Genomic DNA, 23,173 nt, shown 5'->3' with positions numbered 1-23,173 from the left:
GCATGGAGCAAGATATAGGCTCATGGATTTAAGAATGAGAGGATATCATGAGACAGCAATCTCCACCTACGGCCATACTACCTTGAAAGCGCCCGATCCCGTCAGATCTCGGAAGCTAAGCAGGGTGAGGCTTGATTAGTACTGGGTTGGGAGACTGCCTGGGAATACCAGGTGCTGTAGGGGTTTTTATTTTTCGCTTCCCTAATGAAAATATACATGGCATTCCTCGCAGCAAATGAAAATGTTTCATTTCTTGCTACTTTTTTCCCGCAGTGGCAAAGAAATATATCGTTTTTTCCTCTGAAAGTTCAACACAATGCAACCTTCCAAAATAGAATTCTGACATCAAGAATTCCGTCTATAGTACATTTGAGTGCACCTGTCATTTTCTCAGTCTCTGTGTATGCATGGAGCAAGATATAGGCTCATGGATTTAAGAATGAGAGGATATCATGAGACAGCAATCTCCACCTACGGCCATACTACCTTGAAAGCGCCCGATCCCGTCAGATCTCGGAAGCTAAGCAGGGTGAGGCTTGATTAGTACTGGGTTGGGAGACTCCCTGGGAATACCAGGTGCTGTGGGTGTTTTTATTTTTTGCTTCCCTAATGAAAATATACATGGCATTCCTTGCAGCAAATGAAAATGTTTCATTTTTTACTACTTTTTTCCCGCAGTGGCAAAGAAATCTATCGTTTTTTCCTCTGAAAGTTCAACACAATGCAACCTTCCAAAATAGAATTCTGACATCAAGAATTCCGTCTATAGTACATTTGAGTGCACCTGTCATTTTCTCAGTCTCTGTGTATGCATGGAGCAAGATATAGGCTCATGGATTTAAGAATGAGAGGATATCATGAGACAGCAATCTCCACCTACGGCCATACTACCTTGACAGCGCCCGATCCCGTCAGATCTCGGAAGCTAAGCAGGGTGAGGCTTGATTAGTACTGGGTTGGGAGACTGCCTGGGAATACCAGGTGCTGTAGGGGTTTTTATTTTTCGCTTCCCTAATGAAAATATACATGGCATTCCTCGCAGCAAATGAAAATGTTTCATTTCTTGCTACTTTTTTCCCGCAGTGGCAAAGAAATCTATCGTTTTTTCCTCTGAAAGTTCAACACAATGCAACCTTCCAAAATAGAATTCTGACATCAAGAATTCCGTCTATAGTACATTTGAGTGCACCTGTCATTTTCTCAGTCTCTGTGTATGCATGGAGCAAGATATAGGCTCATGGATTTAAGAATGAGAGGATATCATGAGACAGCAATCTCCACCTACGGCCATACTACCTTGAAAGCGCCCGATCCCGTCAGATCTCGGAAGCTAAGCAGGGTGAGGCTTGATTAGTACTGGGTTGGGAGACTGCCTGGGAATACCAGGTGCTGTGGGTGTTTTTATTTTTTGCTTCCCTAATGAAAATATACATGGCATTCCTTGCAGCAAATGAAAATGTTTCATTTTTTACTACTTTTTTCCCGTAGTGGCAAAGAAATATATCGTTTTTTCCTCAGAAAGTTCAACACAATGCAACCTTCCAAAATAGAATTCTGACATCAAGAATTCCGTCTATAGTACATTTGAGTGCACCTGTCATTTTCTCAGTCTCTGTGTATGCATGGAGCAAGATATAGGCTCATGGATTTAAGAATGAGAGGATATCATGAGACAGCAATCTCCACCTACGGCCATACTACCTTGACAGCGCCCGATCCCGTCAGATCTCGGAAGCTAAGCAGGGTGAGGCTTGATTAGTACTGGGTTGGGAGACTGCCTGGGAATACCAGGTGCTGTAGGGGTTTTTATTTTTCGCTTCCCTAATGAAAATATACATGGCATTCCTCGCAGCAAATGAAAATGTTTCATTTCTTGCTACTTTTTTCCCGCAGTGGCAAAGAAATCTATCGTTTTTTCCTCTGAAAGTTCAACACAATGCAACCTTCCAAAATAGAATTCTGACATCAAGAATTCCGTCTATAGTACATTTGAGTGCACCTGTCATTTTCTCAGTCTCTGTGTATGCATGGAGCAAGATATAGGCTCATGGATTTAAGAATGAGAGGATATCATGAGACAGCAATCTCCACCTACGGCCATACTACCTTGAAAGCGCCCGATCCCGTCAGATCTCGGAAGCTAAGCAGGGTGAGGCTTGATTAGTACTGGGTTGGGAGACTGCCTGGGAATACCAGGTGCTGTGGGTGTTTTTATTTTTTGCTTCCCTAATGAAAATATACATGGCATTCCTTGCAGCAAATGAAAATGTTTCATTTTTTACTACTTTTTTCCCGTAGTGGCAAAGAAATATATCGTTTTTTCCTCAGAAAGTTCAACACAATGCAACCTTCCAAAATAGAATTCTGACATCAAGAATTCCGTCTATAGTACATTTGAGTGCACCTGTCATTTTCTCAGTCTCTGTGTATGCATGGAGCAAGATATAGGCTCATGGATTTAAGAATGAGAGGATATCATGAGACAGCAATCTCCACCTACGGCCATACTACCTTGAAAGCGCCCGATCCCGTCAGATCTCGGAAGCTAAGCAGGGTGAGGCTTGATTAGTACTGGGTTGGGAGACTGCCTGGGAATACCAGGTGCTGTGGGTGTTTTTATTTTTTGCTTCCCTAATGAAAATATACATGGCATTCCTTGCAGCAAATGAAAATGTTTCATTTTTTACTACTTTTTTCCCGCAGTGGCAAAGAAATCTATCGTTTTTTCCTCAGAAAGTTCAACACAATGCAACCTTCCAAAATAGAATTCTGACATCAAGAATTCCGTCTATAGTACATTTGAGTGCACCTGTCATTTTCTCAGTCTCTGTGTATGCATGGAGCAAGATATAGGCTCATGGATTTAAGAATGAGAGGATATCATGAGACAGCAATCTCCACCTACGGCCATACTACCTTGAAAGCGCCCGATCCCGTCAGATCTCGGAAGCTAAGCAGGGTGAGGCTTGATTAGTACTGGGTTGGGAGACTGCCTGGGAATACCAGGTGCTGTAGGGGTTTTTATTTTTCGCTTCCCTAATGAAAATATACATGGCATTCCTCGCAGCAAATGAAAATGTTTCATTTCTTGCTACTTTTTTCCCGCAGTGGCAAAGAAATATATCGTTTTTTCCTCTGAAAGTTCAACACAATGCAACCTTCCAAAATAGAATTCTGACATCAAGAATTCCGTCTATAGTACATTTGAGTGCACCTGTCATTTTCTCAGTCTCTGTGTATGCATGGAGCAAGATATAGGCTCATGGATTTAAGAATGAGAGGATATCATGAGACAGCAATCTCCACCTACGGCCATACTACCTTGAAAGCGCCCGATCCCGTCAGATCTCGGAAGCTAAGCAGGGTGAGGCTTGATTAGTACTGGGTTGGGAGACTCCCTGGGAATACCAGGTGCTGTGGGTGTTTTTATTTTTTGCTTCCCTAATGAAAATATACATGGCATTCCTTGCAGCAAATGAAAATGTTTCATTTTTTACTACTTTTTTCCCGCAGTGGCAAAGAAATATATCGTTTTTTCCTCAGAAAGTTCAACACAATGCAACCTTCCAAAATAGAATTCTGACATCAAGAATTCCGTCTATAGTACATTTGAGTGCACCTGTCATTTTCTCAGTCTCTGTGTATGCATGGAGCAAGATATAGGCTCATGGATTTAAGAATGAGAGGATATCATGAGACAGCAATCTCCACCTACGGCCATACTACCTTGAAAGCGCCCGATCCCGTCAGATCTCGGAAGCTAAGCAGGGTGAGGCTTGATTAGTACTGGGTTGGGAGACTGCCTGGGAATACCAGGTGCTGTGGGTGTTTTTATTTTTTGCTTCCCTAATGAAAATATACATGGCATTCCTTGCAGCAAATGAAAATGTTTCATTTTTTACTACTTTTTTCCCGCAGTGGCAAAGAAATATATCGTTTTTTCCTCAGAAAGTTCAACACAATGCAACCTTCCAAAATAGAATTCTGACATCAAGAATTCCGTCTATAGTACATTTGAGTGCACCTGTCATTTTCTCAGTCTCTGTGTATGCATGGAGCAAGATATAGGCTCATGGATTTAAGAATGAGAGGATATCATGAGACAGCAATCTCCACCTACGGCCATACTACCTTGAAAGCGCCCGATCCCGTCAGATCTCGGAAGCTAAGCAGGGTGAGGCTTGATTAGTACTGGGTTGGGAGACTGCCTGGGAATACCAGGTGCTGTAGGGGTTTTTATTTTTCGCTTCCCTAATGAAAATATACATGGCATTCCTCGCAGCAAATGAAAATGTTTCATTTCTTGCTACTTTTTTCCCGCAGTGGCAAAGAAATATATCGTTTTTTCCTCTGAAAGTTCAACACAATGCAACCTTCCAAAATAGAATTCTGACATCAAGAATTCCGTCTATAGTACATTTGAGTGCACCTGTCATTTTCTCAGTCTCTGTGTATGCATGGAGCAAGATATAGGCTCATGGATTTAAGAATGAGAGGATATCATGAGACAGCAATCTCCACCTACGGCCATACTACCTTGAAAGCGCCCGATCCCGTCAGATCTCGGAAGCTAAGCAGGGTGAGGCTTGATTAGTACTGGGTTGGGAGACTGCCTGGGAATACCAGGTGCTGTGGGTGTTTTTATTTTTTGCTTCCCTAATGAAAATATACATGGCATTCCTTGCAGCAAATGAAAATGTTTCATTTTTTACTACTTTTTTCCCGCAGTGGCAAAGAAATATATCGTTTTTTCCTCAGAAAGTTCAACACAATGCAACCTTCCAAAATAGAATTCTGACATCAAGAATTCCGTCTATAGTACATTTGAGTGCACCTGTCATTTTCTCAGTCTCTGTGTATGCATGGAGCAAGATATAGGCTCATGGATTTAAGAATGAGAGGATATCATGAGACAGCAATCTCCACCTACGGCCATACTACCTTGAAAGCGCCCGATCCCGTCAGATCTCGGAAGCTAAGCAGGGTGAGGCTTGATTAGTACTGGGTTGGGAGACTGCCTGGGAATACCAGGTGCTGTAGGGGTTTTTATTTTTCGCTTCCCTAATGAAAATATACATGGCATTCCTCGCAGCAAATGAAAATGTTTCATTTCTTGCTACTTTTTTCCCGCAGTGGCAAAGAAATATATCGTTTTTTCCTCTGAAAGTTCAACACAATGCAACCTTCCAAAATAGAATTCTGACATCAAGAATTCCGTCTATAGTACATTTGAGTGCACCTGTCATTTTCTCAGTCTCTGTGTATGCATGGAGCAAGATATAGGCTCATGGATTTAAGAATGAGAGGATATCATGAGACAGCAATCTCCACCTACGGCCATACTACCTTGACAGCGCCCGATCCCGTCAGATCTCGGAAGCTAAGCAGGGTGAGGCTTGATTAGTACTGGGTTGGGAGACTGCCTGGGAATACCAGGTGCTGTAGGGGTTTTTATTTTTCGCTTCCCTAATGAAAATATACATGGCATTCCTCGCAGCAAATGAAAATGTTTCATTTCTTGCTACTTTTTTCCCGCAGTGGCAAAGAAATATATCGTTTTTTCCTCTGAAAGTTCAACACAATGCAACCTTCCAAAATAGAATTCTGACATCAAGAATTCCGTCTATAGTACATTTGAGTGCACCTGTCATTTTCTCAGTCTCTGTGTATGCATGGAGCAAGATATAGGCTCATGGATTTAAGAATGAGAGGATATCATGAGACAGCAATCTCCACCTACGGCCATACTACCTTGAAAGCGCCCGATCCCGTCAGATCTCGGAAGCTAAGCAGGGTGAGGCTTGATTAGTACTGGGTTGGGAGACTGCCTGGGAATACCAGGTGCTGTGGGTGTTTTTATTTTTTGCTTCCCTAATGAAAATATACATGGCATTCCTTGCAGCAAATGAAAATGTTTCATTTTTTACTACTTTTTTCCCGCAGTGGCAAAGAAATCTATCGTTTTTTCCTCAGAAAGTTCAACACAATGCAACCTTCCAAAATAGAATTCTGACATCAAGAATTCCGTCTATAGTACATTTGAGTGCACCTGTCATTTTCTCAGTCTCTGTGTATGCATGGAGCAAGATATAGGCTCATGGATTTAAGAATGAGAGGATATCATGAGACAGCAATCTCCACCTACGGCCATACTACCTTGAAAGCGCCCGATCCCGTCAGATCTCGGAAGCTAAGCAGGGTGAGGCTTGATTAGTACTGGGTTGGGAGACTGCCTGGGAATACCAGGTGCTGTAGGGGTTTTTATTTTTCGCTTCCCTAATGAAAATATACATGGCATTCCTCGCAGCAAATGAAAATGTTTCATTTCTTGCTACTTTTTTCCCGCAGTGGCAAAGAAATATATCGTTTTTTCCTCTGAAAGTTCAACACAATGCAACCTTCCAAAATAGAATTCTGACATCAAGAATTCCGTCTATAGTACATTTGAGTGCACCTGTCATTTTCTCAGTCTCTGTGTATGCATGGAGCAAGATATAGGCTCATGGATTTAAGAATGAGAGGATATCATGAGACAGCAATCTCCACCTACGGCCATACTACCTTGAAAGCGCCCGATCCCGTCAGATCTCGGAAGCTAAGCAGGGTGAGGCTTGATTAGTACTGGGTTGGGAGACTCCCTGGGAATACCAGGTGCTGTGGGTGTTTTTATTTTTTGCTTCCCTAATGAAAATATACATGGCATTACTTGCAGCAAATGAAAATGTTTCATTTTTTACTACTTTTTTCCCGCAGTGGCAAAGAAATATATCGTTTTTTCCTCAGAAAGTTCAACACAATGCAACCTTCCAAAATAGAATTCTGACATCAAGAATTCCGTCTATAGTACATTTGAGTGCACCTGTCATTTTCTCAGTCTCTGTGTATGCATGGAGCAAGATATAGGCTCATGGATTTAAGAATGAGAGGATATCATGAGACAGCAATCTCCACCTACGGCCATACTACCTTGAAAGCGCCCGATCCCGTCAGATCTCGGAAGCTAAGCAGGGTGAGGCTTGATTAGTACTGGGTTGGGAGACTGCCTGGGAATACCAGGTGCTGTGGGTGTTTTTATTTTTTGCTTCCCTAATGAAAATATACATGGCATTCCTTGCAGCAAATGAAAATGTTTCATTTTTTACTACTTTTTTCCCGCAGTGGCAAAGAAATCTATCGTTTTTTCCTCAGAAAGTTCAACACAATGCAACCTTCCAAAATAGAATTCTGACATCAAGAATTCCGTCTATAGTACATTTGAGTGCACCTGTCATTTTCTCAGTCTCTGTGTATGCATGGAGCAAGATATAGGCTCATGGATTTAAGAATGAGAGGATATCATGAGACAGCAATCTCCACCTACGGCCATACTACCTTGAAAGCGCCCGATCCCGTCAGATCTCGGAAGCTAAGCAGGGTGAGGCTTGATTAGTACTGGGTTGGGAGACTGCCTGGGAATACCAGGTGCTGTAGGGGTTTTTATTTTTCGCTTCCCTAATGAAAATATACATGGCATTCCTCGCAGCAAATGAAAATGTTTCATTTCTTGCTACTTTTTTCCCGCAGTGGCAAAGAAATATATCGTTTTTTCCTCTGAAAGTTCAACACAATGCAACCTTCCAAAATAGAATTCTGACATCAAGAATTCCGTCTATAGTACATTTGAGTGCACCTGTCATTTTCTCAGTCTCTGTGTATGCATGGAGCAAGATATAGGCTCATGGATTTAAGAATGAGAGGATATCATGAGACAGCAATCTCCACCTACGGCCATACTACCTTGAAAGCGCCCGATCCCGTCAGATCTCGGAAGCTAAGCAGGGTGAGGCTTGATTAGTACTGGGTTGGGAGACTGCCTGGGAATACCAGGTGCTGTGGGTGTTTTTATTTTTTGCTTCCCTAATGAAAATATACATGGCATTCCTTGCAGCAAATGAAAATGTTTCATTTTTTACTACTTTTTTCCCGCAGTGGCAAAGAAATATATCGTTTTTTCCTCAGAAAGTTCAACACAATGCAACCTTCCAAAATAGAATTCTGACATCAAGAATTCCGTCTATAGTACATTTGAGTGCACCTGTCATTTTCTCAGTCTCTGTGTATGCATGGAGCAAGATATAGGCTCATGGATTTAAGAATGAGAGGATATCATGAGACAGCAATCTCCACCTACGGCCATACTACCTTGAAAGCGCCCGATCCCGTCAGATCTCGGAAGCTAAGCAGGGTGAGGCTTGATTAGTACTGGGTTGGGAGACTGCCTGAGAATACCAGGTGCTGTGGGTGTTTTTATTTTTTGCTTCCCTAATGAAAATATACATGGCATTCCTTGCAGCAAATGAAAATGTTTCATTTTTTACTACTTTTTTCCCGCAGTGGCAAAGAAATATATCGTTTTTTCCTCAGAAAGTTCAACACAATGCAACCTTCCAAAATAGAATTCTGACATCAAGAATTCCGTTTATAGTATATTTGAGTGCACCTGTCATTTTCTCAGTCTCTGATTTAATTTCTCCATTTAAGGTAATTCTTCAAGAATGTATTTTTTTAACGGTCACAATAATACACTTATGCCTCCCATGTCATTTAGAAATATATCATACAGGCCTCAGAACACTCAGCATGTTATATGGTGAGCTTGTGGCTCACAGAGTTGGGGTGTGCAGTGTTCAAGCTGATACTTGGAAGAGATAGTGAGTTCAAATCCAAACAGGAGGAGGTTGAATATAGGCACCTCTGAAATTTTTTACTACTTTTTTCCCGCAGTGGCAAAGAAATCTATCGTTTTTTCCTCTGAAAGTTCAACACAATGCAACCTTCCAAAATAGAATTCTGACATCAAGAATTCCGTCTATAGTACATTTGAGTGCACCTGTCATTTTCTCAGTCTCTGTGTATGCATGGAGCAAGATATAGGCTCATGGATTTAAGAATGAGAGGATATCATGAGACAGCAATCTCCACCTACGGCCATACTACCTTGACAGCGCCCGATCCCGTCAGATCTCGGAAGCTAAGCAGGGTGAGGCTTGATTAGTACTGGGTTGGGAGACTGCCTGGGAATACCAGGTGCTGTAGGGGTTTTTATTTTTCGCTTCCCTAATGAAAATATACATGGCATTCCTCGCAGCAAATGAAAATGTTTCATTTCTTGCTACTTTTTTCCCGCAGTGGCAAAGAAATCTATCGTTTTTTCCTCTGAAAGTTCAACACAATGCAACCTTCCAAAATAGAATTCTGACATCAAGAATTCCGTCTATAGTACATTTGAGTGCACCTGTCATTTTCTCAGTCTCTGTGTATGCATGGAGCAAGATATAGGCTCATGGATTTAAGAATGAGAGGATATCATGAGACAGCAATCTCCACCTACGGCCATACTACCTTGACAGCGCCCGATCCCGTCAGATCTCGGAAGCTAAGCAGGGTGAGGCTTGATTAGTACTGGGTTGGGAGACTGCCTGGGAATACCAGGTGCTGTAGGGGTTTTTATTTTTCGCTTCCCTAATGAAAATATACATGGCATTCCTCGCAGCAAATGAAAATGTTTCATTTCTTGCTACTTTTTTCCCGCAGTGGCAAAGAAATATATCGTTTTTTCCTCTGAAAGTTCAACACAATGCAACCTTCCAAAATAGAATTCTGACATCAAGAATTCCGTCTATAGTACATTTGAGTGCACCTGTCATTTTCTCAGTCTCTGTGTATGCATGGAGCAAGATATAGGCTCATGGATTTAAGAATGAGAGGATATCATGAGACAGCAATCTCCACCTACGGCCATACTACCTTGAAAGCGCCCGATCCCGTCAGATCTCGGAAGCTAAGCAGGGTGAGGCTTGATTAGTACTGGGTTGGGAGACTGCCTGGGAATACCAGGTGCTGTAGGGGTTTTTATTTTTCGCTTCCCTAATGAAAATATACATGGCATTCCTCGCAGCAAATGAAAATGTTTCATTTCTTGCTACTTTTTTCCCGCAGTGGCAAAGAAATCTATCGTTTTTTCCTCTGAAAGTTCAACACAATGCAACCTTCCAAAATAGAATTCTGACATCAAGAATTCCGTCTATAGTACATTTGAGTGCACCTGTCATTTTCTCAGTCTCTGTGTATGCATGGAGCAAGATATAGGCTCATGGATTTAAGAATGAGAGGATATCATGAGACAGCAATCTCCACCTACGGCCATACTACCTTGACAGCGCCCGATCCCGTCAGATCTCGGAAGCTAAGCAGGGTGAGGCTTGATTAGTACTGGGTTGGGAGACTGCCTGGGAATACCAGGTGCTGTAGGGGTTTTTATTTTTCGCTTCCCTAATGAAAATATACATGGCATTCCTCGCAGCAAATGAAAATGTTTCATTTCTTGCTACTTTTTTCCCGCAGTGGCAAAGAAATATATCGTTTTTTCCTCTGAAAGTTCAACACAATGCAACCTTCCAAAATAGAATTCTGACATCAAGAATTCCGTCTATAGTACATTTGAGTGCACCTGTCATTTTCTCAGTCTCTGTGTATGCATGGAGCAAGATATAGGCTCATGGATTTAAGAATGAGAGGATATCATGAGACAGCAATCTCCACCTACGGCCATACTACCTTGAAAGCGCCCGATCCCGTCAGATCTCGGAAGCTAAGCAGGGTGAGGCTTGATTAGTACTGGGTTGGGAGACTGCCTGGGAATACCAGGTGCTGTGGGTGTTTTTATTTTTTGCTTCCCTAATGAAAATATACATGGCATTCCTTGCAGCAAATGAAAATGTTTCATTTTTTACTACTTTTTTCCCGCAGTGGCAAAGAAATATATCGTTTTTTCCTCAGAAAGTTCAACACAATGCAACCTTCCAAAATAGAATTCTGACATCAAGAATTCCGTCTATAGTACATTTGAGTGCACCTGTCATTTTCTCAGTCTCTGTGTATGCATGGAGCAAGATATAGGCTCATGGATTTAAGAATGAGAGGATATCATGAGACAGCAATCTCCACCTACGGCCATACTACCTTGAAAGCGCCCGATCCCGTCAGATCTCGGAAGCTAAGCAGGGTATGGCTTGATTAGTACTGGGTTGGGAGACTGCCTGGGAATACCAGGTGCTGTAGGGGTTTTTATTTTTCGCTTCCCTAATGAAAATATACATGGCATTCCTCGCAGCAAATGAAAATGTTTCATTTCTTGCTACTTTTTTCCCGGAGTGGCAAAGAAATATATTGTTTTTTCCTCTGAAAGTTCAACACAATGCAACCTTCCAAAATAGAATTCTGACATCAAGAATTCCGTCTATAGTATATTTGAGTGCACCTGTCATTTTCTCAGTCTCTGATTTAATTTCTCCATTTAAGGTAATTCTTCAAGAATGTATTTTTTTAACGGTCACAATAATACACTTATGCCTCCCATGTCATTTAGAAATATATCATACAGGCCTCAGAACACTCAGCATGTTATATGGTGAGCTTGTGGCTCACAGAGTTGGGGTGTGCAGTGTTCAAGCTGATACTTGGAAGAGATAGTGAGTTCAAATCCAAACAGTAGGAGGTTGAATATAGGCACCTCTGAAATTTTTTACTACTTTTTTCCCGCAGTGGCAAAGAAATCTATCGTTTTTTCCTCTGAAAGTTCAACACAATGCAACCTTCCAAAATAGAATTCTGACATCAAGAATTCCGTCTATAGTACATTTGAGTGCACCTGTCATTTTCTCAGTCTCTGTGTATGCATGGAGCAAGATATAGGCTCATGGATTTAAGAATGAGAGGATATCATGAGTCAGCAATCTCCACCTACGGCCATACTACCTTGAAAGCGCCCGATCCCGTCAGATCTCGGAAGCTAAGCAGGGTGAGGCTTGATTAGTACTGGGTTGGGAGACTGCCTGGGAATACCAGGTGCTGTAGGGGTTTTTATTTTTCGCTTCCCTAATGAAAATATACATGGCATTCCTCGCAGCAAATGAAAATGTTTCATTTCTTGCTACTTTTTTCCCGGAGTGGCAAAGAAATATATTGTTTTTTCCTCTGAAAGTTCAACACAATGCAACCTTCCAAAATAGAATTCTGACATCAAGAATTCCGTTTATAGTATATTTGAGTGCACCTGTCATTTTCTCAGTCTCTGATTTAATTTCTCCATTTAAGGTAATTCTTCAAGAATGTATTTTTTTAACGGTCACAATAATACACTTATGCCTCCCATGTCATTTAGAAATATATCATACAGGCCTCAGAACACTCAGCATGTTATATGGTGAGCTTGTGGCTCACAGAGTTGGGGTGTGCAGTGTTCAAGCTGATACTTGGAAGAGATAGTGAGTTCAAATCCAAACAGGAGGAGGTTGAATATAGGCACCTCTGAAATTTTTTACTACTTTTTTCCCGCAGTGGCAAAGAAATCTATCGTTTTTTCCTCTGAAAGTTCAACACAATGCAACCTTCCAAAATAGAATTCTGACATCAAGAATTCCGTCTATAGTACATTTGAGTGCACCTGTCATTTTCTCAGTCTCTGTGTATGCATGGAGCAAGATATAGGCTCATGGATTTAAGAATGAGAGGATATCATGAGACAGCAATCTCCACCTACGGCCATACTACCTTGACAGCGCCCGATCCCGTCAGATCTCGGAAGCTAAGCAGGGTGAGGCTTGATTAGTACTGGGTTGGGAGACTGCCTGGGAATACCAGGTGCTGTAGGGGTTTTTATTTTTCGCTTCCCTAATGAAAATATACATGGCATTCCTCGCAGCAAATGAAAATGTTTCATTTCTTGCTACTTTTTTCCCGCAGTGGCAAAGAAATATATCGTTTTTTCCTCTGAAAGTTCAACACAATGCAACCTTCCAAAATAGAATTCTGACATCAAGAATTCCGTCTATAGTACATTTGAGTGCACCTGTCATTTTCTCAGTCTCTGTGTATGCATGGAGCAAGATATAGGCTCATGGATTTAAGAATGAGAGGATATCATGAGACAGCAATCTCCACCTACGGCCATACTACCTTGAAAGCGCCCGATCCCGTCAGATCTCGGAAGCTAAGCAGGGTGAGGCTTGATTAGTACTGGGTTGGGAGACTGCCTGGGAATACCAGGTGCTGTGGGTGTTTTTATTTTTTGCTTCCCTAATGAAAATATACATGGCATTCCTTGCAGCAAATGAAAATGTTTCATTTTTTACTACTTTTTTCCCGTAGTGGCAAAGAAATATATCGTTTTTTCCTCAGAAAGTTCAACACAATGCAACCTTCCAAAATAGAATTCTGACATCAAGAATTCCGTCTATAGTACATTTGAGTGCACCTGTCATTTTCTCAGTCTCTGTGTATGCATGGAGCAAGATATAGGCTCATGGATTTAAGAATGAGAGGATATCATGAGACAGCAATCTCCACCTACGGCCATACTACCTTGAAAGCGCCCGATCCCGTCAGATCTCGGAAGCTAAGCAGGGTGAGGCTTGATTAGTACTGGGTTGGGAGACTGCCTGGGAATACCAGGTGCTGTGGGTGTTTTTATTTTTTGCTTCCCTAATGAAAATATACATGGCATTCCTTGCAGCAAATGAAAATGTTTCATTTTTTACTACTTTTTTCCCGCAGTGGCAAAGAAATCTATCGTTTTTTCCTCTGAAAGTTCAACACAATGCAACCTTCCAAAATAGAATTCTGACATCAAGAATTCCGTCTATAGTACATTTGAGTGCACCTGTCATTTTCTCAGTCTCTGTGTATGCATGGAGCAAGATATAGGCTCATGGATTTAAGAATGAGAGGATATCATGAGACAGCAATCTCCACCTACGGCCATACTACCTTGACAGCGCCCGATCCCGTCAGATCTCGGAAGCTAAGCAGGGTGAGGCTTGATTAGTACTGGGTTGGGAGACTGCCTGGGAATACCAGGTGCTGTAGGGGTTTTTATTTTTCGCTTCCCTAATGAAAATATACATGGCATTCCTCGCAGCAAATGAAAATGTTTCATTTCTTGCTACTTTTTTCCCGGAGTGGCAAAGAAATATATTGTTTTTTCCTCTGAAAGTTCAACACAATGCAACCTTCCAAAATAGAATTCTGACATCAAGAATTCCGTCTATAGTATATTTGAGTGCACCTGTCATTTTCTCAGTCTCTGATTTAATTTCTCCATTTAAGGTAATTCTTCAAGAATGTATTTTTTTAACGGTCACAATAATACACTTATGCCTCCCATGTCATTTAGAAATATATCATACAGGCCTCAGAACACTCAGCATGTTATATGGTGAGCTTGTGGCTCACAGAGTTGGGGTGTGCAGTGTTCAAGCTGATACTTGGAAGAGATAGTGCGTTCAAATCCAAACAGTAGGAGGTTGAATATAGGCACCTCTGAAATTTTTTACTACTTTTTTCCCGCAGTGGCAAAGAAATCTATCGTTTTTTCCTCTGAAAGTTCAACACAATGCAACCTTCCAAAATAGAATTCTGACATCAAGAATTCCGTCTATAGTACATTTGAGTGCACCTGTCATTTTCTCAGTCTCTGTGTATGCATGGAGCAAGATATAGGCTCATGGATTTAAGAATGAGAGGATATCATGAGACAGCAATCTCCACCTACGGCCATACTACCTTGAAAGCGCCTGATCCCGTCAGATCTCGGAAGCTAAGCAGGGTGAGGCTTGATTAGTACTGGGTTGGGAGACTGCCTGGGAATACCAGGTGCTGTGGGTGTTTTTATTTTTTGCTTCCCTAATGAAAATATACATGGCATTCCTTGCAGCAAATGAAAATGTTTCATTTTTTACTACTTTTTTCCCGCAGTGGCAAAGAAATATATCGTTTTTTCCTCCGGAAAAAAGTAGCAAGAAATGAAACATTTTCATTTGCTGCGAGGAATGCCATGTATATTTTCATTAGGGAAGCAAAAAATAAAAACACCCACAGCACCTGGTATTCCCAGGCAGTCTCCCAACCCAGTACTAATCAAGCCTCACCCTGCTTAGCTTCCGAGATCTGACAGGATCGGGCGCTTTCAAGGTAGTATGGCCGTAGGTGGAGATTGCTGTCTCATGATATCCTCTCATTCTTAAATCCATGAGCCTATATCTTGCTCCATGCATACACAGAGACTGAGAAAATGACAGGTGCACTCAAATGTACTATAGACGGAATTCTTGATGTCAGAATTCTATTTTGGAAGGTTGCATTGTGTTGAACTTTCTGAGGAAAAAACGATAGATTTCTTTGCCACTGCGGGAAAAAAGTAGTAAAAAATTTCAGAGGTGCCTATATTCAACCTCCTACTGTTTGGATTTGAACTCACTATCTCTTCCAAGTATCAGCTTGAACACTGCACACCCCAACTCTGTGAGCCACAAGCTCACCATATAACATGGTGAGTGTTCTGTGGCCTGCATGATATATTTCTCAGTCTCTGTGTATGCATGGAGCAAGATATAGGCTCATGGATTTAAGAATGAGAGGATATCATGAGACAGCAATCTCCACCTACGGCCATACTACCTTGAAAGCGCCTGATCCCGTCAGATCTCGGAAGCTAAGCAGGGTGAGGCTTGATTAGTACTGGGTTGGGAGACTGCCTGGGAATACCAGGTGCTGTGGGTGTTTTTATTTTTTGCTTCCCTAATGAAAATATACATGGCATTCCTCGCAGCAAATGAAAATGTTTCATTTCTTGCTACTTTTTTCCCGGAGTGGCAAAGAAATATATTGTTTTTTCCTCTGAAAGTTCAACACAATGCAACCTTCCAAAATAGAATTCTGACATCAAGAATTCCGTCTATAGTATATTTGAGTGCACCTGTCATTTTCTCAGTCTCTGATTTAATTTCTCCATTTAAGGTAATTCTTCAAGAATGTATTTTTTTAACGGTCACAATAATACACTTATGCCTCCCATGTCATTTAGAAATATATCATACAGGCCTCAGAACACTCAGCATGTTATATGGTGAGCTTGTGGCTCACAGAGTTGGGGTGTGCAGTGTTCAAGCTGATACTTGGAAGAGATAGTGAGTTCAAATCCAAACAGGAGGAGGTTGAATATAGGCACCTCTGAAATTTTTTTACTACTTTTTTCCCGCAGTGGCAAAGAAATCTATCGTTTTTTCCTCTGAAAGTTCAACACAATGCAACCTTCCAAAATAGAATTCTGACATCAAGAATTCCGTCTATAGTACATTTGAGTGCACCTGTCATTTTCTCAGTCTCTGTGTATGCATGGAGCAAGATATAGGCTCATGGATTTAAGAATGAGAGGATATCATGAGACAGCAATCTCCACCTACGGCCATACTACCTTGAAAGCGCCCGATCCCGTCAGATCTCGGAAGCTAAGCAGGGTGAGGCTTGATTAGTACTGGGTTGGGAGACTGCCTGGGAATACCAGGTGCTGTGGGTGTTTTTATTTTTTGCTTCCCTAATGAAAATATACATGGCATTCCTTGCAGCAAATGAAAATGTTTCATTTTTTACTACTTTTTTCCCGCAGTGGCAAAGAAATCTATCGTTTTTTCCTCTGAAAGTTCAACACAATGCAACCTTCCAAAATAGAATTCTGACATCAAGAATTCCGTCTATAGTACATTTGAGTGCACCTGTCATTTTCTCAGTCTCTGTGTATGCATGGAGCAAGATATAGGCTCATGGATTTAAGAATGAGAGGATATCATGAGACAGCAATCTCCACCTACGGCCATACTACCTTGAAAGCGCCCGATCCCGTCAGATCTCGGAAGCTAAGCAGGGTGAGGCTTGATTAGTACTGGGTTGGGAGACTGCCTGGGAATACCAGGTGCTGTGGGTGTTTTTATTTTTTGCTTCCCTAATGAAAATATACATGGCATTCCTTGCAGCAAATGAAAATGTTTCATTTCTTGCTACTTTTTTCCCGGAGTGGCAAAGAAATATATTGTTTTTTCCTCTGAAAGTTCAACACAATGCAACCTTCCAAAATAGAATTCTGACATCAAGAATTCCGTCTATAGTATATTTGAGTGCACCTGTCATTTTCTCAGTCTCTGATTTAATTTCTCCATTTAAGGTAATTCTTCAAGAATGTATTTTTTTAACGGTCACAATAATACACTTATGCCTCCCATGTCATTTAGAAATATAGCTACTTTTTCCCGCAGTGGCAAAGAAATATATCGTTTTTTCCTCAGAAAGTTTAACACAATGCAACCTTCCAAAATAGAATTCTGACATCAAGAATTCCGTCTATAGTACATTTGAGTGCACCTCTCATTTTCTCAGTCTCTGATTTAATTTCTTCATTTAAGGTAATTCTTTAAGAATGTATTTGTTTTAACGGTCAGAATAATACACCTATGCCTCCCATGTCATTTAGAAATATATCATATAGGCCTCAGAACACATAACATGTAACATGGTGAACTTGTGGCTCACAGTGTTGGGGTGTGCAGTGTTTAAGCTGATAATTGGAAGAAATAGTGAGATCGAATCCAAACAGGAGGAGGTTGAAAATAGGCACCTCTGAATTTTTTTTTACTACTTTTGTCCCGCAGTGGCTGAGAAATATATGATTTTTTCGAATACCAGGTGCTGTAGTTGTTTTTATTTTTCGCTTCCCTAATGAAAATATACATGGCATTCCTCGCAGCAAAAGAAAATGTTTCATTTCTTGCTACTTTTTCCCGCAGTGGCAAAGAAATATATCGTTTTTTCCTCAGAAAGTTTAACACAATGCAACCTTCCAAAATAGAATTCTGACATCAAGAATTCCGTCTATAGTACATTTGAGTGCACCTGTCATTTTCTCAGTCTCTGTGTATGCATGGAGCAAGATATAGGCTCATGAATTTAAGAATGAGAGGATATCATGAGACAGCAATCTCCACCTACGGCCATACTACCTTGAAAGTGCCCGATCCCGTCAGATCTCGGAAGCTAAGCAGGGTGAGGCTTGATTAATACTGGGTTGGGAGACTGCCTGGGAATACCAGGTGCTGTAGGTGTTTTTATTTTTCGCTTCCCAAATGAAAATATACATGGCATTCCTCGCAGCAAAAGAAAATGTTTCATTTCTTGCTACTTTTTCCCGCAGTGGCAAAGAAATATATCGTTTTTTCCTCAGAAAGTTTAACACAATGCAACCTTCCAAAATAGAATTCTGACATCAAGAATTCCGTCTATAGTACATTTGAGTACACCTGTCATTTTCTCAGTCTCTGTGTATGCATGGAGCAAGATATAGGCTCATGAATTTAAGAATGAGAGGATATCATGAGACAGCAACCTCCACCTACGGCCATACTACCTTGAAAGTGCCCGATCCCGTCAGATCTCGGAAGCTAAGCAGGGTGAGGCTTGATTAGTACCGGGTTGGGAGACTGTCTGGGAATACCAGGTGCTGTAGGTGTTTTTATTTTTCGCTTCCCTAATGAAAATATACATGGCATTCCTCGCAGCAAAAGAAAATGTTTCATTTCTTGCTACTTTTTCCCGCAGTGGCAAAGAAATATATCGTTTTTTCCTCAGAAAGTTTAACACAATGCAACCTTCCAAAATAGAATTCTGACATCAAGAATTCCGTCTATAGTACATTTGAGTGCACCTGTCATTTTCTCAGTCTCTGTGTATGCATGGAGCAAGATATAGGCTCATGAATTTAAGAATGAGAGGATATCATGAGACAGCAATCTCCACCTATGGCCATACTACCTTGAAAGTGCCCGATCCCGTCAGATCTCGGAAGCTAAGCAGGGTGAGGCTTGATTTGCACCGGGTTGGGAGACTGCCTGGGAATACCAGGTGCTGTAGGTGTTTTTATTTTTCGCTTCCCTAATGAAAATATACATGGCATTCCTCGCAGCAAAAGAAAATGTTTCATTTCTTGCTACTTTTTCCCGCAGTGGCAAAGAAATATATCATTTTTTCCTCAGAAAGTTTAACACAATGCAACCTTCCAAAATAGAATTCTGACATCAAGAATTCCGTCTATAGTACATTTGAGTGCACCTGTCATTTTCTCAGTCTCTGATTTAATTTCTCCATTTAAGGTAATTCTTTAAGAATGTATTTGTTTTAACGGTCAGAATAATACACCTATGCCTTCCATGTCATTTAGAAATATATCATATAGGCCTCAGAACACATAGCATGTAACATGGTGAACTTGTGGCTCACAGTGTTGGGGTGTGCAGTGTTTAAGCTGATAATTGGAAGAAATAGTGAGATTGAATCCAAACAGGAGGAGGTTGAAAATAGGCACCTCTGAAATTTTTTACTACTTTTGTCCCGCAGTGGCTGAGAAATATATCATTTTTTCGAATACCAGGTGCTGTAGGTGTTTTTATTTTTCGCTTCCCTAATGAAAATATACATGGCATTCCTCGCAGCAAAAGAAAATGTTTCATTTCTTGCTACTTTTTCCCGCAGTGGCAAAGAAATATATCGTTTTTTCCTCAGAAAGTTTAACACAATGCAACCTTCCAAAATAGAATTCTGACATCAAGAATTCCGTCTATAGTACATTTGAGTGCACCTGTCATTTTCTCAGTCTCTGTGTATGCATGGAGCAAGATATAGGCTCATGAATTTAAGAATGAGAGGATATCATGAGACAGCAATCTCCACCTACGGCCATACTACCTTGAAAGTGCCCGATCCCGTCAGATCTCAGAAACTAAGCAGGGTGAGGCTTGATTAGTACCGGGTTGGGAGACTGCCTGGGAATACCAGGTGCTGTAGGTGTTTTTATTTTTCGCTTCCCTAATGAAAATAAACATGGCATTCCTCGCAGCAAAAGAAAATGTTTCATTTCTTGCTACTTTTTCCCGCAGTGGCAAAGAAATATATCGTTTTTTCCTCAGAAAGTTTAACACAATGCAACCTTCCAAAATAGAATTCTGACATCAAGAATTCCGTCTATAGTACATTTGAGTGCACCTGTCATTTTCTCAGTCTCTGTGTATGCATGGAGCAAGATATAGGCTCATGAATTTAAGAATGAGAGGATATCATGAGACAGCAATCTCCACCTACGGCCATACTACCTTGAAAGTGCCCGATCCCGTCAGATCTCGGAAGCTAAGCAGGGTGAGGCTTGATTAGTACCGGGTTGGGAGACTGCCTGGGAATACCAGGTGCTGTAGGTGTTTTTATTTTTCGCTTCCCTAATGAAAATATACATGGCATTCCTCGCAGCAAAAGAAAATGTTTCATTTCTTGCTACTTTTTCCCGCAGTGGCAAAGAAATATATCGTTTTTTCCTCAGAAAGTTTAACACAATGCAACCTTCCAAAATAGAATTCTGACATCAAGAATTCCGTCTATAGTACATTTGAGTGCACCTGTCATTTTCTCAGTCTCTGTGTATGCATGGAGCAAGATATAGGCTCATGAATTTAAGAATGAGAGGATATCATGAGACAGCAATCTCCACCTACGGCCATACTACCTTGAAAGTGCCCGATCCCGTCAGATCTCGGAAACTAAGCAGGGTGAGGCTTGATTAGTACCGGGTTGGGAGACTGCCTGGGAATACCAGGTGCTGTAGGTGTTTTTATTTTTCGCTTCCCTAATGAAAATATACATGGCATTCCTCGCAGCAAAAGAAAATGTTTCATTTCTTGCTAATTATTCCCGCAGTGGCAAAGAAATATATCGTTTTTTCCTCAGAAAGTTTAACACAATGCAACCTTCCAAAATAGAATTCTGACATCAAGAATTCCGTCTATAGTACATTTGAGTGCACCTGTCATTTTCTCAGTCTCTGTGTATGCATGGAGCAAGATATAGGCTCATGAATTTAAGAATGAGAGGATATCATGAGACAGCAATCTCCACCTACGGCCATACTACCTTGAAAGTGCCCGATCCCGTCAGATCTCGGAAGCTAAGCAGGGTGAGGCTTGATTAGTACCGGGTTGGGAGACTGCCTGGGAATACCAGGTGCTGTAGGTGTTTTTATTTTTCGCTTCCCTAATGAAAATATACATGGCATTCCTCGCAGCAAAAGAAAATGTTTCATTTCTTGCTACTTTTTCCCGCAGTGGCAAAGAAATATATCGTTTTTTCCTCAGAAAGTTTAACACAATGCAACCTTCCAAAATAGAATTCTGACATCAAGAATTCCGTCTATAGTACATTTGAGTGCACCTGTCATTTTCTCAGTCTCTGTGTATGCATGGAGCAAGATATAGGCTCATGAATTTAAGAATGAGAGGATATCATGAGACAGCAATCTCCACCTACGGCCATACTACCTTGAAAGTGCCCGATCCCGTCAGATCTCGGAAGCTAAGCAGGGTGAGGCTTGATTAGTACCGGGTTGGGAGACTGCCTGGGAATACCAGGTGCTGTAGGTGTTTTTATTTTTCGCTTCCCTAATGAAAATATACATGGCATTCCTCGCAGCAAAAGAAAATGTTTCATTTCTTGCTACTTTTTCCCGCAGTGGCAAAGAAATATATCGTTTTTTCCTCAGAAAGTTTAACACAATGCAACCTTCCAAAATAGAATTCTGACATCAAGAATTCCGTCTATAGTACATTTGAGCACACCTCTCATTTTCTCAGTCTCTGTGTATGCATGGAGCAAGATATAGGCTCATGAATTTAAGAATGAGAAGATATCATGAGACAGCAATCTCCACCTACGGCCATACTACCTTGAAAGTGCCCGATCCCGTCAGATCTCGGAAGCTAAGCAGGGTGAGGCTTGATTAGTACCGGGTTGGGAGACTGCCTGGGAATACCAGGTGCTGTAGGTGTTTTTATTTTTCGCTTCCCTAATGAAAATATACATGGCATTCCTCGCAGCAAAAGAAAATGTTTCATTTCTTGCTACTTTTTCCCGCAGTGGCAAAGAAATATATCGTTTTTTCCTCAGAAAGTTTAACACAATGCAACCTTCCAAAATAGAATTCTGACATCAAGAATTCCGTCTATAGTACATTTGAGTGCACCTGTCATTTTCTCAGTCTCTGTGTATGCATGGAGCAAGATATAGGCTCATGAATTTAAGAATGAGAGGATATCATGAGACAGCAATCTCCACCTACGGCCATACTACCTTGAAAGTGCCCGATCCCGTCAGATCTCAGAAACTAAGCAGGGTGAGGCTTGATTAGTACCGGGTTGGGAGACTGCCTGGGAATACCAGGTGCTGTAGGTGTTTTTATTTTTCGCTTCCCTAATGAAAATATACATGGCATTCCTCGCAGCAAAAGAAAATGTTTCATTTCTTGCTACTTATTCCCGCAGTGGCAAAGAAATATATCGTTTTTTCCTCAGAAAGTTTAACACAATGCAACCTTCCAAAATAGAATTCTGACATCAAGAATTCCGTCTATAGTACATTTGAGTGCACCTGTCATTTTCTCAGTCTCTGTGTATGCATGGAGCAAGATATAGGCTCATGAATTTAAGAATGAGAGGATATCATGAGACAGCAATCTCCACCTACGGCCATACTACCTTGAAAGTGCCCGATCCCGTCAGATCTCGGAAGCTAAGCAGGGTGAGGCTTGATTAGTACCGGGTTGGGAGACTGCCTGGGAATACCAGGTGCTGTAGGTGTTTTTATTTTTCGCTTCCCTAATGAAAATATACATGGCATTCCTCGCAGCAAAAGAAAATGTTTCATTTCTTGCTACTTTTTCCCGCAGTGGCAAAGAAATATATCGTTTTTTCCTCAGAAAGTTTAACACAATGCAACCTTCCAAAATAGAATTCTGACATCAAGAATTCCGTCTATAGTACATTTGAGTGCACCTGTCATTTTCTCAGTCTCTGTGTATGCATGGAGCAAGATATAGGCTCATGAATTTAAGAATGAGAGGATATCATGAGACAGCAATCTCCACCTACGGCCATACTACCTTGAAAGTGCCCGATCCCGTCAGATCTCGGAAGCTAAGCAGGGTGAGGCTTGATTAGAACCGGGTTGGGAGACTGCCTGGGAATACCAGGTGCTGTAGGTGTTTTTATTTTTCGCTTCCCTAATGAAAATATACATGGCATTCCTCGCAGCAAAAGAAAATGTTTCATTTCTTGCTACTTTTTCCCGCAGTGGCAAAGAAATATATCGTTTTTTCCTCAGAAAGTTTAACACAATGCAACCTTCCAAAATAGAATTCTGACATCAAGAATTCCGTCTATAGTACATTTGAGTGCACCTGTCATTTTCTCAGTCTCTGTGTATGCATGGAGCAAGA

At 41.2% G+C, this 23,173-nt stretch overlaps 48 non-coding genes and 1 pseudogene across 48 annotated transcripts; 48 read left to right on the top strand and 1 right to left on the bottom strand.

The window, feature by feature from the left end:
• The first annotated feature begins 64 nt into the window (after positions 1-64).
• On the top strand, positions 65-183 carry LOC142480897 (5S ribosomal RNA). The gene has a single exon (XR_012795379.1). It is a non-coding gene; the product is annotated as a 5S ribosomal RNA (ribosomal RNA).
• A 286-nt stretch (positions 184-469) lies between these two features.
• On the top strand, positions 470-588 carry LOC142480733 (5S ribosomal RNA). Its single transcript, XR_012795226.1, has one exon. It is a non-coding gene; the product is annotated as a 5S ribosomal RNA (ribosomal RNA).
• A 286-nt stretch (positions 589-874) lies between these two features.
• Positions 875-993, top strand: LOC142479835 (5S ribosomal RNA). Its single transcript, XR_012794502.1, has one exon. It is a non-coding gene; the product is annotated as a 5S ribosomal RNA (ribosomal RNA).
• Positions 994-1,279: 286 nt separating this feature from the next.
• On the top strand, positions 1,280-1,398 carry LOC142480499 (5S ribosomal RNA). The gene has a single exon (XR_012795072.1). It is a non-coding gene; the product is annotated as a 5S ribosomal RNA (ribosomal RNA).
• A 286-nt stretch (positions 1,399-1,684) lies between these two features.
• LOC142479833 (5S ribosomal RNA) lies at positions 1,685-1,803 on the top strand. The gene has a single exon (XR_012794501.1). It is a non-coding gene; the product is annotated as a 5S ribosomal RNA (ribosomal RNA).
• Positions 1,804-2,089: 286 nt separating this feature from the next.
• On the top strand, positions 2,090-2,208 carry LOC142480486 (5S ribosomal RNA). The gene has a single exon (XR_012795070.1). It is a non-coding gene; the product is annotated as a 5S ribosomal RNA (ribosomal RNA).
• Positions 2,209-2,494: 286 nt separating this feature from the next.
• LOC142480475 (5S ribosomal RNA) lies at positions 2,495-2,613 on the top strand. The gene has a single exon (XR_012795069.1). It is a non-coding gene; the product is annotated as a 5S ribosomal RNA (ribosomal RNA).
• Positions 2,614-2,899: 286 nt separating this feature from the next.
• On the top strand, positions 2,900-3,018 carry LOC142480896 (5S ribosomal RNA). The gene has a single exon (XR_012795378.1). It is a non-coding gene; the product is annotated as a 5S ribosomal RNA (ribosomal RNA).
• A 286-nt stretch (positions 3,019-3,304) lies between these two features.
• On the top strand, positions 3,305-3,423 carry LOC142480732 (5S ribosomal RNA). Its single transcript, XR_012795225.1, has one exon. It is a non-coding gene; the product is annotated as a 5S ribosomal RNA (ribosomal RNA).
• Positions 3,424-3,709: 286 nt separating this feature from the next.
• LOC142480464 (5S ribosomal RNA) lies at positions 3,710-3,828 on the top strand. Its single transcript, XR_012795068.1, has one exon. It is a non-coding gene; the product is annotated as a 5S ribosomal RNA (ribosomal RNA).
• A 286-nt stretch (positions 3,829-4,114) lies between these two features.
• On the top strand, positions 4,115-4,233 carry LOC142480894 (5S ribosomal RNA). The gene has a single exon (XR_012795377.1). It is a non-coding gene; the product is annotated as a 5S ribosomal RNA (ribosomal RNA).
• A 286-nt stretch (positions 4,234-4,519) lies between these two features.
• Positions 4,520-4,638, top strand: LOC142480453 (5S ribosomal RNA). Its single transcript, XR_012795067.1, has one exon. It is a non-coding gene; the product is annotated as a 5S ribosomal RNA (ribosomal RNA).
• Positions 4,639-4,924: 286 nt separating this feature from the next.
• Positions 4,925-5,043, top strand: LOC142480893 (5S ribosomal RNA). Its single transcript, XR_012795376.1, has one exon. It is a non-coding gene; the product is annotated as a 5S ribosomal RNA (ribosomal RNA).
• A 286-nt stretch (positions 5,044-5,329) lies between these two features.
• Positions 5,330-5,448, top strand: LOC142479832 (5S ribosomal RNA). The gene has a single exon (XR_012794500.1). It is a non-coding gene; the product is annotated as a 5S ribosomal RNA (ribosomal RNA).
• A 286-nt stretch (positions 5,449-5,734) lies between these two features.
• Positions 5,735-5,853, top strand: LOC142480442 (5S ribosomal RNA). Its single transcript, XR_012795066.1, has one exon. It is a non-coding gene; the product is annotated as a 5S ribosomal RNA (ribosomal RNA).
• Positions 5,854-6,139: 286 nt separating this feature from the next.
• LOC142480892 (5S ribosomal RNA) lies at positions 6,140-6,258 on the top strand. The gene has a single exon (XR_012795375.1). It is a non-coding gene; the product is annotated as a 5S ribosomal RNA (ribosomal RNA).
• Positions 6,259-6,544: 286 nt separating this feature from the next.
• On the top strand, positions 6,545-6,663 carry LOC142480731 (5S ribosomal RNA). Its single transcript, XR_012795224.1, has one exon. It is a non-coding gene; the product is annotated as a 5S ribosomal RNA (ribosomal RNA).
• A 286-nt stretch (positions 6,664-6,949) lies between these two features.
• Positions 6,950-7,068, top strand: LOC142480430 (5S ribosomal RNA). Its single transcript, XR_012795065.1, has one exon. It is a non-coding gene; the product is annotated as a 5S ribosomal RNA (ribosomal RNA).
• Positions 7,069-7,354: 286 nt separating this feature from the next.
• Positions 7,355-7,473, top strand: LOC142480891 (5S ribosomal RNA). The gene has a single exon (XR_012795374.1). It is a non-coding gene; the product is annotated as a 5S ribosomal RNA (ribosomal RNA).
• A 286-nt stretch (positions 7,474-7,759) lies between these two features.
• LOC142480419 (5S ribosomal RNA) lies at positions 7,760-7,878 on the top strand. The gene has a single exon (XR_012795064.1). It is a non-coding gene; the product is annotated as a 5S ribosomal RNA (ribosomal RNA).
• Positions 7,879-8,164: 286 nt separating this feature from the next.
• LOC142480757 (5S ribosomal RNA) lies at positions 8,165-8,283 on the top strand. Its single transcript, XR_012795248.1, has one exon. It is a non-coding gene; the product is annotated as a 5S ribosomal RNA (ribosomal RNA).
• Positions 8,284-8,959: 676 nt separating this feature from the next.
• LOC142479831 (5S ribosomal RNA) lies at positions 8,960-9,078 on the top strand. The gene has a single exon (XR_012794499.1). It is a non-coding gene; the product is annotated as a 5S ribosomal RNA (ribosomal RNA).
• Positions 9,079-9,364: 286 nt separating this feature from the next.
• LOC142479830 (5S ribosomal RNA) lies at positions 9,365-9,483 on the top strand. The gene has a single exon (XR_012794498.1). It is a non-coding gene; the product is annotated as a 5S ribosomal RNA (ribosomal RNA).
• A 286-nt stretch (positions 9,484-9,769) lies between these two features.
• Positions 9,770-9,888, top strand: LOC142480889 (5S ribosomal RNA). Its single transcript, XR_012795372.1, has one exon. It is a non-coding gene; the product is annotated as a 5S ribosomal RNA (ribosomal RNA).
• Positions 9,889-10,174: 286 nt separating this feature from the next.
• LOC142479829 (5S ribosomal RNA) lies at positions 10,175-10,293 on the top strand. Its single transcript, XR_012794497.1, has one exon. It is a non-coding gene; the product is annotated as a 5S ribosomal RNA (ribosomal RNA).
• Positions 10,294-10,579: 286 nt separating this feature from the next.
• Positions 10,580-10,698, top strand: LOC142480407 (5S ribosomal RNA). Its single transcript, XR_012795054.1, has one exon. It is a non-coding gene; the product is annotated as a 5S ribosomal RNA (ribosomal RNA).
• A 286-nt stretch (positions 10,699-10,984) lies between these two features.
• LOC142479773 (5S ribosomal RNA) lies at positions 10,985-11,103 on the top strand. The gene has a single exon (XR_012794442.1). It is a non-coding gene; the product is annotated as a 5S ribosomal RNA (ribosomal RNA).
• A 676-nt stretch (positions 11,104-11,779) lies between these two features.
• On the top strand, positions 11,780-11,898 carry LOC142480888 (5S ribosomal RNA). The gene has a single exon (XR_012795371.1). It is a non-coding gene; the product is annotated as a 5S ribosomal RNA (ribosomal RNA).
• A 676-nt stretch (positions 11,899-12,574) lies between these two features.
• LOC142479828 (5S ribosomal RNA) lies at positions 12,575-12,693 on the top strand. The gene has a single exon (XR_012794496.1). It is a non-coding gene; the product is annotated as a 5S ribosomal RNA (ribosomal RNA).
• Positions 12,694-12,979: 286 nt separating this feature from the next.
• Positions 12,980-13,098, top strand: LOC142480396 (5S ribosomal RNA). The gene has a single exon (XR_012795043.1). It is a non-coding gene; the product is annotated as a 5S ribosomal RNA (ribosomal RNA).
• A 286-nt stretch (positions 13,099-13,384) lies between these two features.
• Positions 13,385-13,503, top strand: LOC142480384 (5S ribosomal RNA). The gene has a single exon (XR_012795032.1). It is a non-coding gene; the product is annotated as a 5S ribosomal RNA (ribosomal RNA).
• Positions 13,504-13,789: 286 nt separating this feature from the next.
• LOC142479827 (5S ribosomal RNA) lies at positions 13,790-13,908 on the top strand. Its single transcript, XR_012794495.1, has one exon. It is a non-coding gene; the product is annotated as a 5S ribosomal RNA (ribosomal RNA).
• A 676-nt stretch (positions 13,909-14,584) lies between these two features.
• LOC142479753 (5S ribosomal RNA) lies at positions 14,585-14,703 on the top strand. Its single transcript, XR_012794422.1, has one exon. It is a non-coding gene; the product is annotated as a 5S ribosomal RNA (ribosomal RNA).
• Positions 14,704-14,907: 204 nt separating this feature from the next.
• Positions 14,908-15,026, bottom strand: LOC142480186 (5S ribosomal RNA). The gene has a single exon (XR_012794842.1). It is a non-coding gene; the product is annotated as a 5S ribosomal RNA (ribosomal RNA).
• A 452-nt stretch (positions 15,027-15,478) lies between these two features.
• Positions 15,479-15,597, top strand: LOC142479752 (5S ribosomal RNA). The gene has a single exon (XR_012794421.1). It is a non-coding gene; the product is annotated as a 5S ribosomal RNA (ribosomal RNA).
• Positions 15,598-16,274: 677 nt separating this feature from the next.
• LOC142480371 (5S ribosomal RNA) lies at positions 16,275-16,393 on the top strand. The gene has a single exon (XR_012795020.1). It is a non-coding gene; the product is annotated as a 5S ribosomal RNA (ribosomal RNA).
• Positions 16,394-16,679: 286 nt separating this feature from the next.
• LOC142480359 (5S ribosomal RNA) lies at positions 16,680-16,798 on the top strand. The gene has a single exon (XR_012795008.1). It is a non-coding gene; the product is annotated as a 5S ribosomal RNA (ribosomal RNA).
• Positions 16,799-17,850: 1,052 nt separating this feature from the next.
• LOC142480192 (5S ribosomal RNA) lies at positions 17,851-17,969 on the top strand. Its single transcript, XR_012794848.1, has one exon. It is a non-coding gene; the product is annotated as a 5S ribosomal RNA (ribosomal RNA).
• A 285-nt stretch (positions 17,970-18,254) lies between these two features.
• LOC142479750 (5S ribosomal RNA) lies at positions 18,255-18,373 on the top strand. Its single transcript, XR_012794419.1, has one exon. It is a non-coding gene; the product is annotated as a 5S ribosomal RNA (ribosomal RNA).
• Positions 18,374-18,658: 285 nt separating this feature from the next.
• On the top strand, positions 18,659-18,777 carry LOC142480484 (5S ribosomal RNA; annotated as a pseudogene).
• An 811-nt stretch (positions 18,778-19,588) lies between these two features.
• On the top strand, positions 19,589-19,707 carry LOC142480238 (5S ribosomal RNA). Its single transcript, XR_012794893.1, has one exon. It is a non-coding gene; the product is annotated as a 5S ribosomal RNA (ribosomal RNA).
• Positions 19,708-19,992: 285 nt separating this feature from the next.
• Positions 19,993-20,111, top strand: LOC142480853 (5S ribosomal RNA). The gene has a single exon (XR_012795337.1). It is a non-coding gene; the product is annotated as a 5S ribosomal RNA (ribosomal RNA).
• A 285-nt stretch (positions 20,112-20,396) lies between these two features.
• On the top strand, positions 20,397-20,515 carry LOC142480755 (5S ribosomal RNA). The gene has a single exon (XR_012795247.1). It is a non-coding gene; the product is annotated as a 5S ribosomal RNA (ribosomal RNA).
• Positions 20,516-20,800: 285 nt separating this feature from the next.
• On the top strand, positions 20,801-20,919 carry LOC142480852 (5S ribosomal RNA). Its single transcript, XR_012795336.1, has one exon. It is a non-coding gene; the product is annotated as a 5S ribosomal RNA (ribosomal RNA).
• A 285-nt stretch (positions 20,920-21,204) lies between these two features.
• Positions 21,205-21,323, top strand: LOC142480851 (5S ribosomal RNA). The gene has a single exon (XR_012795335.1). It is a non-coding gene; the product is annotated as a 5S ribosomal RNA (ribosomal RNA).
• A 285-nt stretch (positions 21,324-21,608) lies between these two features.
• On the top strand, positions 21,609-21,727 carry LOC142480849 (5S ribosomal RNA). Its single transcript, XR_012795333.1, has one exon. It is a non-coding gene; the product is annotated as a 5S ribosomal RNA (ribosomal RNA).
• A 285-nt stretch (positions 21,728-22,012) lies between these two features.
• LOC142480237 (5S ribosomal RNA) lies at positions 22,013-22,131 on the top strand. The gene has a single exon (XR_012794892.1). It is a non-coding gene; the product is annotated as a 5S ribosomal RNA (ribosomal RNA).
• Positions 22,132-22,416: 285 nt separating this feature from the next.
• LOC142480848 (5S ribosomal RNA) lies at positions 22,417-22,535 on the top strand. The gene has a single exon (XR_012795332.1). It is a non-coding gene; the product is annotated as a 5S ribosomal RNA (ribosomal RNA).
• Positions 22,536-22,820: 285 nt separating this feature from the next.
• On the top strand, positions 22,821-22,939 carry LOC142480389 (5S ribosomal RNA). Its single transcript, XR_012795037.1, has one exon. It is a non-coding gene; the product is annotated as a 5S ribosomal RNA (ribosomal RNA).
• Positions 22,940-23,173: the final 234 nt, after the last annotated feature.

Source organism: Ascaphus truei, unplaced genomic scaffold (assembly GCF_040206685.1).
Source record: "Ascaphus truei isolate aAscTru1 unplaced genomic scaffold, aAscTru1.hap1 HAP1_SCAFFOLD_242, whole genome shotgun sequence".
NCBI classification, from domain to species: domain Eukaryota; kingdom Metazoa; phylum Chordata; class Amphibia; order Anura; family Ascaphidae; genus Ascaphus; species Ascaphus truei.
This window is presented reverse-complemented; position numbering and strand designations above follow the sequence as displayed.